Source organism: Protopterus annectens, chromosome 3.part0 (genome assembly GCF_019279795.1).
Source record: "Protopterus annectens isolate FY-2018-M chromosome 3.part0, PAN1.0, whole genome shotgun sequence".
Classification (NCBI taxonomy): Eukaryota; Metazoa; Chordata; order Ceratodontiformes; family Protopteridae; genus Protopterus; species Protopterus annectens.
The window spans coordinates 894,684,473-894,698,039 of NC_056731.1; positions in this window are offsets into that span (position 1 = coordinate 894,684,473).

The following is a 13,567-nucleotide window of genomic DNA, read 5'->3' on the forward strand; positions in this document are numbered from 1 at the left end:
ATATGTAGTATAATAAATATATATATACATCCACAAATATATGTATAAATAAGTATGTACATACATAAATAAATATATGCAAATATCTATGCCAATATTAAAAATATTAAAATACTGAATTACTGTACAATTAAAAACTGTATAATTAAGAAATACCAGTATAATTTATTATAATAATTTTTACATATATATTGACTTGCTTATTTTGTTGTGCTACTATACTTTACTGCGCTGTATTATCTTGCGATTTTATATTATCTTCTGTTTTTATAATTTTAGGGTCCGCGGCCAATAGTTTAAGCGCTGGGGTAATAGAAATGTGATCATTTAAACCTTTTTCACAACAAGCATTCAATTTTAGCTGCCATATCATTTCTCTGTATTCTACCTTGGATTCCCAGTCACCTCCTCTCTCCAAAGGTCCGACCACCTCAAGAACCCAGAATTTAAAGTCAGCTTTTTCACAATTCATCACATGCCTATATAAAGCATTGTTCTCGTTACGTCTGTTGATGTCTCTAATGTGTTCATAAATTCTGTTTTTTAATTTTCTTTCTGTTTTTCCAACGTAGTAACATTCACATTCCTTACAGAACACTAAATACACAACTCCCTTAGTGTAGCAACTACTATAATGTTTAGATGTTAATTTAAAGGGAATGCTATGTATAGTCACTTCCTTGCTCTCATGAATGTATGAACATTGAGCACATCTCCCACACTTAAAGGTTCCATGTTTCCTACTGGCCCCATCTGTACAAGCCCCTTTTCTTTCCATTATATTCTTGATATTAAAATTCCTTCTAAAACTAAATTTCAGGTTATTCTTAAAAACCTCAGTTCTATTGGCCATGTGTTTGAACATATCCCAAATTTCGTTCATGCTTCTTCTAAACCATCCTGTACCATAAAAATAGGTTGTAGTTAAATATGGGGTATATTTAATTTCTTCAACCATCTCGGTGTTACTGTTGACAACAGGATTTTCAGAAACTACCGTTTCTGTATTTAAAAGTGGAATGTATTTTCTTGTATTTCTTCCCAAAAGCACATACTCCTTCACTGATGAGACAAGTTCCTTCGGATACCCTCTCTCCATAAACAAACCTTCAAGAAAGGTGATTTCCTTGATAAATTCAACATTGTCTGAAATCATTCTGGCCATCCTAATCATCTGACCCTTAACTATATTTTTCTTTAATTGTTTTGGATGGTCACTATTATAATGCAAATAGGCATTCGAAAAGTGTTCCTTCCTATATATATGAGATTTGTAACATTTATTAATCTTATCCTTAATCAGTCTAATGTCCAGGAAATGAGTTTCATCCGTGTCAATATTATGTGTGAACTTTAAAAATGACGTGGTACTATTAATGTATTCTACGAATATTTCTATTTCCTGTCTTGTACCTTTCCAAAGGATAAAAATGTCATCCAAAAACCTGTAATATTCAACAATATGCTGTTTATACTCAGTGTTAAAGATAAAATGTCTTTCCCAGTACAACATGATAGTATTTGCAAAAATTGGGGCACAGGCGGACCCCATGGCCACCCCTTCCTTCTGGTGATAATACTCACCCTCGAAGTATATGAAATTGTATTTTAAAACAAGTTCCATATACAATAAGACATTTCTAAAATCCAAGGCTGAAAGCCAGTCCATTTCTAATAATATCTCTTCAAACCACTCCATCCCGATGCCTTGAGGAATGACAGAAAATAATTCTTTAACATCAATAGTGATGAAAAACACACTTTCCAAATATATACATTTACCTATTTTACTTAGAAAATCCCATGAATCCTTTAGGATATGCTTCCATTTAGAATATATGGGCTTAGTCATGGCATCCACATATATTGCCATGGGTTGGGTTTTGGATCCATGGGAAGCAACTATAGGTCTGAGCGGGGGATCGAACGTGGATTTGTGTACCTTGGGTATTCCAAATATACCCGGTATAACGGGTTTTTTTACAAAAAAATAATTGTATAATGATATATCAATTAATCCAGTCAGTAAATTGTCTTCTAAAATAATATCCATTTTATTGTACTGTATATTGATTTCATTTTTAGAAATGAGACAATAATTCTCATCCTTATCCAAGATTTCTTTCATTTTTCTTATATAGTCCCAATTTTCCATCAAAACCACACCCCCACCCTTGTCCGGCTTCATCACCCTTACCTCCCTGTTCTTACTCAAGTCACTTAAAAGCTTTTCCTCTTCTTTACTTAAATTACTATTTTTAGAGGCATAGGTCCTGTATTCTCTCCTAATTCTGTTCATAGCACATTGTTCAAAATTTAAAATTTCATGATGCAATGGTGGGTTCCAAATGCTATGTCTAACAAACCTATTTCTACTACCAATAGAGTTAGTATTTTTCTGTTTTGTAGCCTCACAATTAATATGCTGAAGGTTTAATTTTCTAGAAAATAACTTAACATCAAGCATAAGTTTCTCCACACTGGGTTGTTTGGCAGGTACAAAAGAAAATCCTTTAGTAAATAATTCAAAATGACAAGGCTTGATTTCAATACCAGAATAGTTAAAGATGTTGAATTTATTGTGGGTAAATATAATCTGCTTTGCATTATCAGAATTCTCAACTGTTGTTACTTCACTCTGCTCCATGTCATAGTCTACATTTGTTAAAAAACCTGTTCTTCACCCTTATTCCTTCCTGTAAAATTCTCCCCATTTGTAGCTTGTGCATAGGATTGCTGGTTCCTATTTCTTAATCTTTCTGACCTTCTCACTTCATCTACCATCTCGGGTGTGCTCATTCTATTAGCAACTCGCTCACCTTCTAAAATGGGAAATTCATCATCTAACAAACTATTACCCCTGTCTTCAAACTGTCCTTGGTTAGAATTGTGTCTATTGTATCCATTATATCTATTGTACCTCCCCTGATACCCCTGCGTATAACCACCCCTGTGGTATACCTCATGGGATTGTGTACCCCCCTCCCCCATTTGTGCCTGTGGTTTGAAAGGGTGTTGCCTGTATCTAGATATATTAGAATTTTTAACATTAAAATTGGAGTTAAAACTCTCTCCATGAATATATGCTGTCCCTGCATTATAATCATTTAGGTCCCTATTAAGCTTTTTCAATTTCCTTTTAATATTAGAATCAATATATACATCAATGTCATGCAGCACTCGGTAATATACATGCTTGTATTCATCAATCGCAAACAACATATCACCACTAATATCAGCCTGTAATTGGTCAATCTCTTTTTTAATATCTTGCATAGCTTTAAAATTGTGTTCCGTCATAGCTTTTAAAATAGACAATCCACAACAATTTAAAATCTTACAGATTTCTTTAAAGAATACCTGGTCCCCATATGCACTATTAGGGAACTTGTTCAACCTTAGGCCTTTCGGTACAATATTGTCCTTAATACACAGTTCAAAGTACCAATTTTCGATAGACAATGACTTGTACTTTGATAAAAGTTTTTTAAGAAGCTTACATTTGTCCTTATAAGTATAGTCATTGTTGTGCTTCCTGGTCCTAGGCATATCACCATCGCCAGCATTGCCCTGGAAAGTTTTGTTTAACCAAGTCACAAAGTCAATATTTTGGTACGCTTCCTCAACTTCATAATCCCTGCCCTGATGATCGCCCGTTTCTGTAGACAAATTAGGTACTCTTCTTTGCTGTTTTTTACCATTGGTTGCCCCATAACTACCTTGCCTCTCACGACTAGACCGCTCATTCGAGCCGCTAGTAGCACGTCCACTTCTTGGGTCCTTCGGGCTGCTTTGGGTGCACGGGATTCCACTACTCGTGCCTGCCTGCGTGTTCTCAGCCTGCGTATGGTTTTGAATGACTCGAAGCAGTTCGCAAAGCATACTGCTATTATTCATGCTGGAACACCTTCGGCAAAAGCTTTTTAAAACAACTTGTTAACAGGACTCCTCGTATCCGGAAACCAAAAAACCAACTTGTAACCAAAAGCAGAACACCAACAAAAAGATAAAAAATCTCCGGCACAATGAAGGATATCCTTTAAGTGTTGAAGCAGGCAGACCACTCGGTTATCCCAAAAACTTTAATCCAACAGTTCAGTACATACGAGAAAAAGCACAGACCATAGACAATACTCTGGAACGATTAAGCGCTTTCGTCTCCTTACAACGGAGACTTCATCAGAATACATTTTGTAATTCAAAAAGGCTTTTTATACTCTCATTAATTAACAATCACCCTATTAGATTCTAGTCAGCCTTAAAGCTATAGCGCTGCTAAAAAATTGTGCGTATATTTAAAATTGAATGAAATTCAATTACAAGATCCACATAATACATCATAATACATAGTATTCGTTCCAAACACAGCCTATTACCCACCCTGTTGAACCCGAACAACAAAAAACAAAACAAAAAAAAAAAAAAAAAAAAAAAAAAGAAGAAACAACAAAACCCAACAAAGCTGTGAACATTCAAGTCAGATGTTGGCTGAATTTCAAAATAAAGTTTACATTAAAGTGCAAGTGCAATGTCTCAAAATGCATTGACATAAAAAACTTGAATTCATGAGCATTTCTATACACACTTAATAGGAACCAATAATTAAAAACATAATTAAAAACTAATATCTTGAATAAAAACTAATATCTTGAATAAAAACTAGTAATGGACTTGTAACTAGGAACCAAGGACTAAAAACTAAGAACTTCCTATCATAAATAACAGGATCTGACAAGCACTCTTGAAAGTGTAAGGAACCTAATCAAATGGTTGTGATCAACTATGCACCCTACCTTGTACAGATGGGGCCAGTAGGAAACATGGAACCTTTAAGTGTGGGAGATGTGCTCAATGTTCATACATTCATGAGAGCAAGGAAGTGACTATACATAGCATTCCCTTTAAATTAACATCTAAACATTATAGTAGTTGCTACACTAAGGGAGTTGTGTATTTAGTGTTCTGTAAGGAATGTGAATGTTACTACGTTGGAAAAACAGAAAGAAAATTAAAAAACAGAATTTATGAACACATTAGAGACATCAACAGACGTAACAAGAACAATGCTTTATATAGGCATGTGATGAATTGTGAAAAAGCTGACTTTAAATTCTGGGTTCTTGAGGTGGTCGGACCTTTGGAGAGAGGAGGTGACTGGGAATCCAAGGTAGAATACAGAGAAATGATATGGCAGCTAAAATTGAATGCTTGTTGTGAAAAAGGTTTAAATGATCACATTTCTATTACCCCAGCGCTTAAACTATTGGCCGCGGACCCTAAAATTATAAAAACAGAAGATAATATAAAATCGCAAGATAATACAGCGCAGTAAAGTATAGTAGCACAACAAAATAAGCAAGTCAATATATATGTAAAAATTATTATAATAAATTATACTGGTATTTCTTAATTATACAGTTTTTAATTGTACAGTAATTCAGTATTTTAATATTTTTAATATTGGCATAGATATTTGCATATATTTATTTATGTATGTACATACTTATTTATACATATATTTGTGGATGTATATATATATTTATTATACTACATATATTGATACTTTCATATATTTATTTATTCACTTGCTTAGTATTTATTTATTTATTTATTTATTTATTTATTTCTTTAAAACTTGCTTATGTATTCATTGTGTTATAACATGAAGAAACTAAAATTGAGCATAAAAAGTTATATAGGTTATATAAGTTATATAAGTTATATAAGTTATATGAGTTATATAAGTTATACATATTTACTGTGGTAGGGTGCATAGTTGATCACAACCATTTGATTAGGTTCCTTACACTTTCAAGAGTGCTTGTCAGATCCTGTTATTTATGATAGGAAGTTCTTAGTTTTTAGTCCTTGGTTCCTAGTTACAAGTCCATTACTAGTTTTTATTCAAGATATTAGTTTTTATTCAAGATATTAGTTTTTAATTATGTTTTTAATTATTGGTTCCTATTAAGTGTGTATAGAAATGCTCATGAATTCAAGTTTTTTATGTCAATGCATTTTGAGACATTGCACTTGCACTTTAATGTAAACTTTATTTTGAAATTCAGCCAACATCTGACTTGAATGTTCACAGCTTTGTTGGGTTTTGTTGTTTCTTCTTTTTTTGTTTTTTGTTGTTCGGGTTCAACAGGGTGGGTAATAGGCTGTGTTTGGAACGAATACTATGTATTATGTGGATCTTGTAATTGAATTTCATTCAATTTTAAATATACGCACAATTTTTTAGCAGCGCTATAGCTTTAAGGCTGACTAGAATCTAATAGGGTGATTGTTAATTAATGAGAGTATAAAAAGCCTTTTTGAATTACAAAATGTATTCTGATGAAGTCTCCGTTGTAAGGAGACGAAAGCGCTTAATCGTTCCAGAGTATTGTCTATGGTCTGTGCTTTTTCTCGTATGTACTGAACTGTTGGATTAAAGTTTTTGGGATAACCGAGTGGTCTGCCTGCTTCAACACTTAAAGGATATCCTTCATTGTGCCGGAGATTTTTTATACTTTTGTTGTTTGCCTGTTTCTTCTATGAATTACGTTTATTCTATCCTGATGTGACCGCTTTAGGCAACTGTTACATGCAGTATGGTACATAGTTATTTCCTACAATCACAGGACATTTGGCATTGTATCATTGTTGGTCAGGTGACACATACACACACATTAATTGTCCCTCACACAGGGGATCAGGGGGTATCCTGTTTATGTCAGTGCCTTCATCACCCTTATACCATGTGCCACTATGTGAATGTGTGCAATATATTCTCTCGCTTATTCGTGTCGGGACACGTGCATCACGGGCAGGTGTTTGATCCTGGGTAGTAGGTTCTGCATGACCATCTAGGGCTGGACAGTCTCGTGCACCACTACTGCACATTCCAACTTGTGTCCAGATATCTACAGGACTGGACTTCGTGTCTTCATACCCATTCTAATGTTTACACAGGTTACTTATCCCATGAGGGATATCCCAAAAATTGAACAAGACCAAAACAAGACAAATACCGAACATTCTTCTGGCGTTATGAAAATGTGCTGGGGGTTTTACATGCAAGGGATACATAGTTTGCAATCCTGAAACTGCCTAGGGTGACACTACCTGCTACATATGTGTAGTGGTCACTATGTGTAGATGTGGCTGCACCAAACCAGTAGGCCAAGTATGGCTGGATTTGGTGGACGTTCAGGTATGGGAGCAGGTTGTGTGCTGTGGAGGGGATGCTGGGTAGTCCATTATGCATCCAGGTGTGTTGCATTTGATATGGCTGGTTCCATCAGGACCAATCTGTGGGTATGTGCCGGTGACATGTCTATACATTTGTGTCGCACATTTTAATATTCATTTGTTTGTGGGATTGTGTTCTACAGTATGGCCTATCTGGTTGCATTGCAGATGTGTATACATGTTTTTGTGTTTCTTTCTGCTTCACCCGCTGCTCCCTCATACACTGCTGGTTCACCTATTCTGCATACGACATAGTGTCGCCTTGGAGGATTATACTATTACCCACCCCCCCACACACACACATATTCCTGACACTCCATCCATCACTGCTTTGGTTGATGGCCCATAACACTGTCAAGGTAACCCATTGCATACCCTACATATGTCAGGTACCTGTATGGTTGTGTGGACTACCCTGCCATGTTTGACTTTCCACATGCTATACCTCACGCACATAGGTACACGCCCATACTTAACTTTCATGACATGGTTGGTATACCCGGGTAATACCTGTTCAACTGCGACACATCCTGACAAGTTCAGCTTGGACCGCTGATGTGCGGATTTTGGCCGACTGTTCTAATCATTGGTAGGATGCCACCTTTTCCTATGTCCAGGATGGGATATATTCCGGACACATATCCGAATGTACTGGACAACACGTACCCACAGTCAATGGTATGGATAATACTGTTCCTTTCAACTACATGTTGCCTTATTATTGTAGCAGTTTATATGCTCCTTCTGTTTCGTTTACATGCTTATTCTATTTCCTGTCACATTTGGTATGTGAAATACGGACATACCTATTGTATGTGACTATTACATGCATTGTTGGATATAATTCGGTCATACGGTTGCTAGATATGTACATTTATCGTGTTTTTTGTTATGGACACATCTGCCCAGCTGTGTACCCTCCCTCACAATATAGGTCAGCTGGTGACCCTGACCATTGGGCTGGACGTACCTATTGGCGGTGGGCTAACATATGATGCATGTCACTTCCACTTGGTATAACTATCTACACTGCGTTGGACTACGGGCACACGGTTTTCAATGTCATTTGCTCGCAGGATAGGGACCCGTTATTTCCTACCGTGCATTTGTATTTGCTTCTTCATTTTGTGTTCGCAGGAACTGTCTTGCATGCTTTGCATACGTTTCAGTATCCACGGACACTGACAGATGTGATTACTATTGCTTGCAAATTGTTATATGCAAGCATTTTAGGTTGCACGTCGACATCTGACATTTCCACGCCTCCGTGCGGAACTTTGACACGCCCTATGCACTCGCGCTCCTTTCATGTGGCTGTGGCGGCAGCGCGCCTTCATTAATATGCATTTGGTGCTACTGCACCTTCTTCACGCCGCACGGTCGGTACAAGCCTAATGCTGGCCTTGCGCCGAGCTTCATGAATCCCGGGGCCTATATAAATATATATATATATATATATATATATATATATATATATATATATATATATATATATATATATATATATATATATGGGTCCCCTTCAGTAGATCGAACGATTATACATTGGTATATTTAAGGAAGGGGAGTGTAGGGGTGCAGGGGGGCATAGCCCCCCTGCTATAGACATTTAGTTTTGTGTTTTTTGGTTTTATGTGGTTTTACATCAGTGTTTGAACTTTTACAAGTTCGAACATATGGTCTCGGCCATATGTGGTTTGAACTAGTAAAAGTTTGATCTACTGAAGTAGATCAATATGTATATATATATATATATATATATATATATATATATATATATATATATATATATATATATATATTCAGACTCACAGTTCGGTATATTAGAATGTAGTGCATATTTAGAATTAAACTATTCTAGGACAACCAACCTTTTAAAACTATCATATAAAAGGCTGATACCATGATAATAAAAATATCACAGGCAACAGTTCTGAACCTGGTTTATGTTTTTTACTCTATTTACACATACTTTAGCAATTTTTTTTACAGTTTTCATGAATGGAACTCTGATTATGAACTCGAATAACAGGTTATATCACTTGTAAAAATGGTTTCAGTTACCTAGACCATTCATGGTACTTAAAGATCAAGTGTCCTGGTACAAGCACACCATTTTTGATTTAAAAATAATAAGTTGCACCTTTAATTACTTTGTTGACTGACAAGTTTTTTTTTCTTTAATACACAGTTGCAGTAATTTAATTTTAATTCTCTATGTATATTAATTGATATCTCTCTCTCTTTATCTATCTATCTATCTATCTATCTATCTATCTATATATTTTTTTGCAGCAATTATTGTTGAATAAGGATAACATTATATTCAACAAGGACAGTATTTAAACATCTGAGAATGGTATTTGTAAACAGGCACACAAACACATGCATAAAAAACAAAACCACATGCATTCACATGCAGATATACTGACACACACACACGTGCATGTACATAAACGTGTGCACACTCATGTATAGATAGGAGCACACATGCACACACCCACACACACACACACACACACACACACACACACACACACACACACACACACACACACACACACACACACCTCAGTGCGTGCATGTGCTCGTGTCCATATGAGTGTAAATGAGCACACAAAACAATCTGAAAAATTATATAGGTTTTGGGGAGTGGGAAGGAGGAGCATTTAGGGTTATGGAGTGATAAGGGAATTTTACGTTTAGAGAGCAGGAGGAGAGTTTAGAGTTAGGATTAGGGAATGGTTGGCGGTTTAGGTTTAAGGAGGGAGTAAACTGGGACTGTAGCAATAGGGAAGGTGGGTGGAGCTATAGATTCAGGGAGTGATTGGGATTTTAGGTTTGGGATGGGGAGTGGAGTTTTAGGGATAGAAAGAGAGGACTTGCATTAGAAACCAGGTGGGACTTTTAGCGTTAGAGTTAAACTCTTGTAGGGCTATACAGGCTTGATAGGTTTGGGTGTTGGGAGGGCTAAGTAAAACTGGATTAGTGGGATTGAAGACACATTTTAGAGTAAGTGACAATAAGCAAGTGTGTTCTGAGCTACTAGCAAGTGAACATGTATAGTAGACCCATTTCAAAAGTATCAAGCATCACTGCAAAAAGCACCTGATTTCATTCCAGTTTGGTTTGCTGAATATGGAGAGAAAGTGACAGTACAAACAGAGATAGTCAGTGACCTGATGCTCTGTTTGTGTGACCTTAGCTTGTTGTAATTAAAAAGTTCTTTCCCCTGTGAAACAAAGATTTCTGTTTAATGTCTTCTATTTTTTTCAGTTTTGCAGTTTACTCTTTCCATGATAATCTGATGTAGAACCTATGCTACAATAAAATTTACTTTATCTTTTCCATCAGCATTCAAGAAATCTTGCTTCTTTTTTAAAGACAGAAAGTTAAAATCTTTACACACAGTTACAACTGTTTATGGCTTTACACATTTTATCTAGAAAGGAATATCTGTTTTCATGACTTTGGGTACTTCACTGATGTTTTTATGTGCTGACATTCTTGGTTTCCATATTTTGGAGGTGATGTGTGTGTGTTTTTGTATTTATATAAGCATTTCATTCATGCTGTTTTAACAGGGCCTCAAAATGTTTTCTGATATTTGAAAGAAATGTGAACTTCCTGAGGTGGTTATTAGATTAGAAATGAGTCTCAAACATTAGTGGGACATTTTCCAAGTGTAACAATGGTAGAGAGTCATGAACATGTGTACATTATTGCTCCATTTGCTATGGATAACCACATTTCTGTTAAGTGCTCTGCTTTCAAATCATTTGAAAAATATTTTAGCTCCCAGAAGATAAATTAATCAAAGTCTTAACTTTCAAACCACATCTTCAAAATAAAATTAAATCAATTTATTTCTAAAATTCCACAGGCAAAGCACAGGCAGTATAACAGTGGAATTCAACATTTATAAGAAATGGTGACCCCATATCACTTTGAAAATGCTGCTTTTGAGTCTCTTTTTGCTCCTTGCTGCTGAATATCAGCTGCCCCGTAGGCCTCTGCTCATTCACCATATCCACTGGGTTATCTCTGTTCCCCTGACCCTACCTCCAGCCCACAGAAACACAGAGCAGGTGAGGAGATTGAGGGGCCTAGGGCAATGTCATTTTGCTGCTAAGGACTATTTTTCATATCTTAACTTTCCCCTTCCCTTGTGTGTCCTTGCAATGTCCTGAGATGGGCATGCTGTATTATTATGCTGCCTCAGCAGGGACTAAGCCAATGTCTCTACTCTATGGACAACATTGTGTGCATGCCTCGGCCACTACTACAGCTCAGCTGTGAGGTGCATCTGAGTACATGTCCTCTCCACCAGGATGAGCACACCCCATTCTGCTTTGGTCAGCACATCAGGCACATGAGCCCCTAATAGAACCTAGAACCTGAGTCATTTAGGCCATAGTTAAGGTCTTGTTCCTCTATGTCTTAAATAGGTTGCTTTTTGTGATAAATGTTGCATAGATGCAGTGAAAGTGAAAACAAATGCTACAGTAAAATGGGAAATGCACAGAAACAGGAAATGCTTATTCAGGTAAGTAACCCTTTTCAATGAAAGGATGTAATGTAATGCTGGCTGACTGTATAGCTATCCTTCATGATAGGTAGTGATGTGTAAAAACGTGATTGTAGGTAGAAATATGCAGTAAGTTACAGGAGCTAAAACTTGATTTCCTTCACTTTGTTCACTGGATAACACAATCAGCACATGTACCACTTAGTGATAATACATCAGTGACCACAAAATAATTCCAAAATGCATAGCTCCTGTGAATTTTATGGAAAAGTGGAACAGATATACATTATAAGAGACTTTGTTAACTGCTGTGTAGAATATAATGTATCTTTGATGGAGTTTCAAAATGAATTTGAAGATTTTTATTTTTTTCATATTTTTTCTGAGTTTTAGCTTTTTCACTTCTCTATAATTCTGAAAAGGGACTCCTGCAGTTTAGTGAACAGCCTTCATTCAAAATTCATTATGTTGGAAAACATTTCAGCCACACACACATATATATATATATATATATATATATATATATATATATATATATATATATATATTGAGATTGTGCAGAAGTGGAGGAGGAAAGTTTGCTCATGCTCATATCATTGAATGATCTCAGAGTTAGTATAATGGGGCTGCAGCAAGTGGTACATGATGGCATTTACAACAGCAGAGTGACTTCTTTCTTTGTACAAACATACAAGGCAACCAGCAGGATTTGCAACCATCATAGAAAAATGGAGTTGGGGTTATCCTGATGTCTCTATTCTCTATTTTTGTATGATCTCAGAGTTAGTATATATATATATATATATATATATATATATATATATATATATATATAATATGTATATGTATATATATATATATATATATATATATATATATATATATATATATATATATATATATATATATGTATATATTTATGGGTCCACTTCAAAATACTGACTTTCAAAATACTGAGACCAAAATCTTTAAAGCTCAAAATACTGAAAACTCAAAATACTGAATACACACAGGATGCCAACACTTATTATATTCCAGCACAAGTACATACTGAAACAAAACCCAAACCATATTACTCTTCTCCAAGTATAAGCAGGGGGGCAAGCCCCCTTGCCCCCATGTCTATACTTGCAGAAGAGTAATATGTTTCTGTATGTAGTTCTGCTGCAATATAGTTGTGTTGCTGTACTCTGTTTTTTTTTCGATATTTTGAATTTCAGTAGTTTGAGTTTTCATTATTTTGAACTTTAGTGATTTTGGTCTTAGTATTTTGAGTTTAGGGATTTTGAAAGTCAATATTTTGAAGTGGACCCATATATACACACACACACACACACATATATATATATACATGTATATATATATATAAATATATATATGTATATATATATATATATATATATATATATATATATATATATATATATATGTCGAACCCGGACACTTGCGCGAATTTAACTTTCACCGAAAGTCAAATTCGCGCTCACACATACCCGAAATTGCTGTTCATCGAAGCACTGAGGTGCGAGTCAGGGAATATTCCCTTACTTCACTGTAGTGTGACCTTGGAGTGAGACTATTTAAGTAAAGGGTGTGTAGGGGGCACAACCCCCCACGTTGGGGTGCAGAGGGGCAAAGCCCCCCTGCAAAAATATTTACTTATTCATTTTGTTTTGTTTTTTCACAGTTTAACGGAAGCGCTTTTTCAGTTAAAGCATTTTCGTTAAACTGTGATCGGTATATATGGATTCAGACACTTGCTTTTTCGAGCAAGTGTCCTAGATCCATATATATATATAT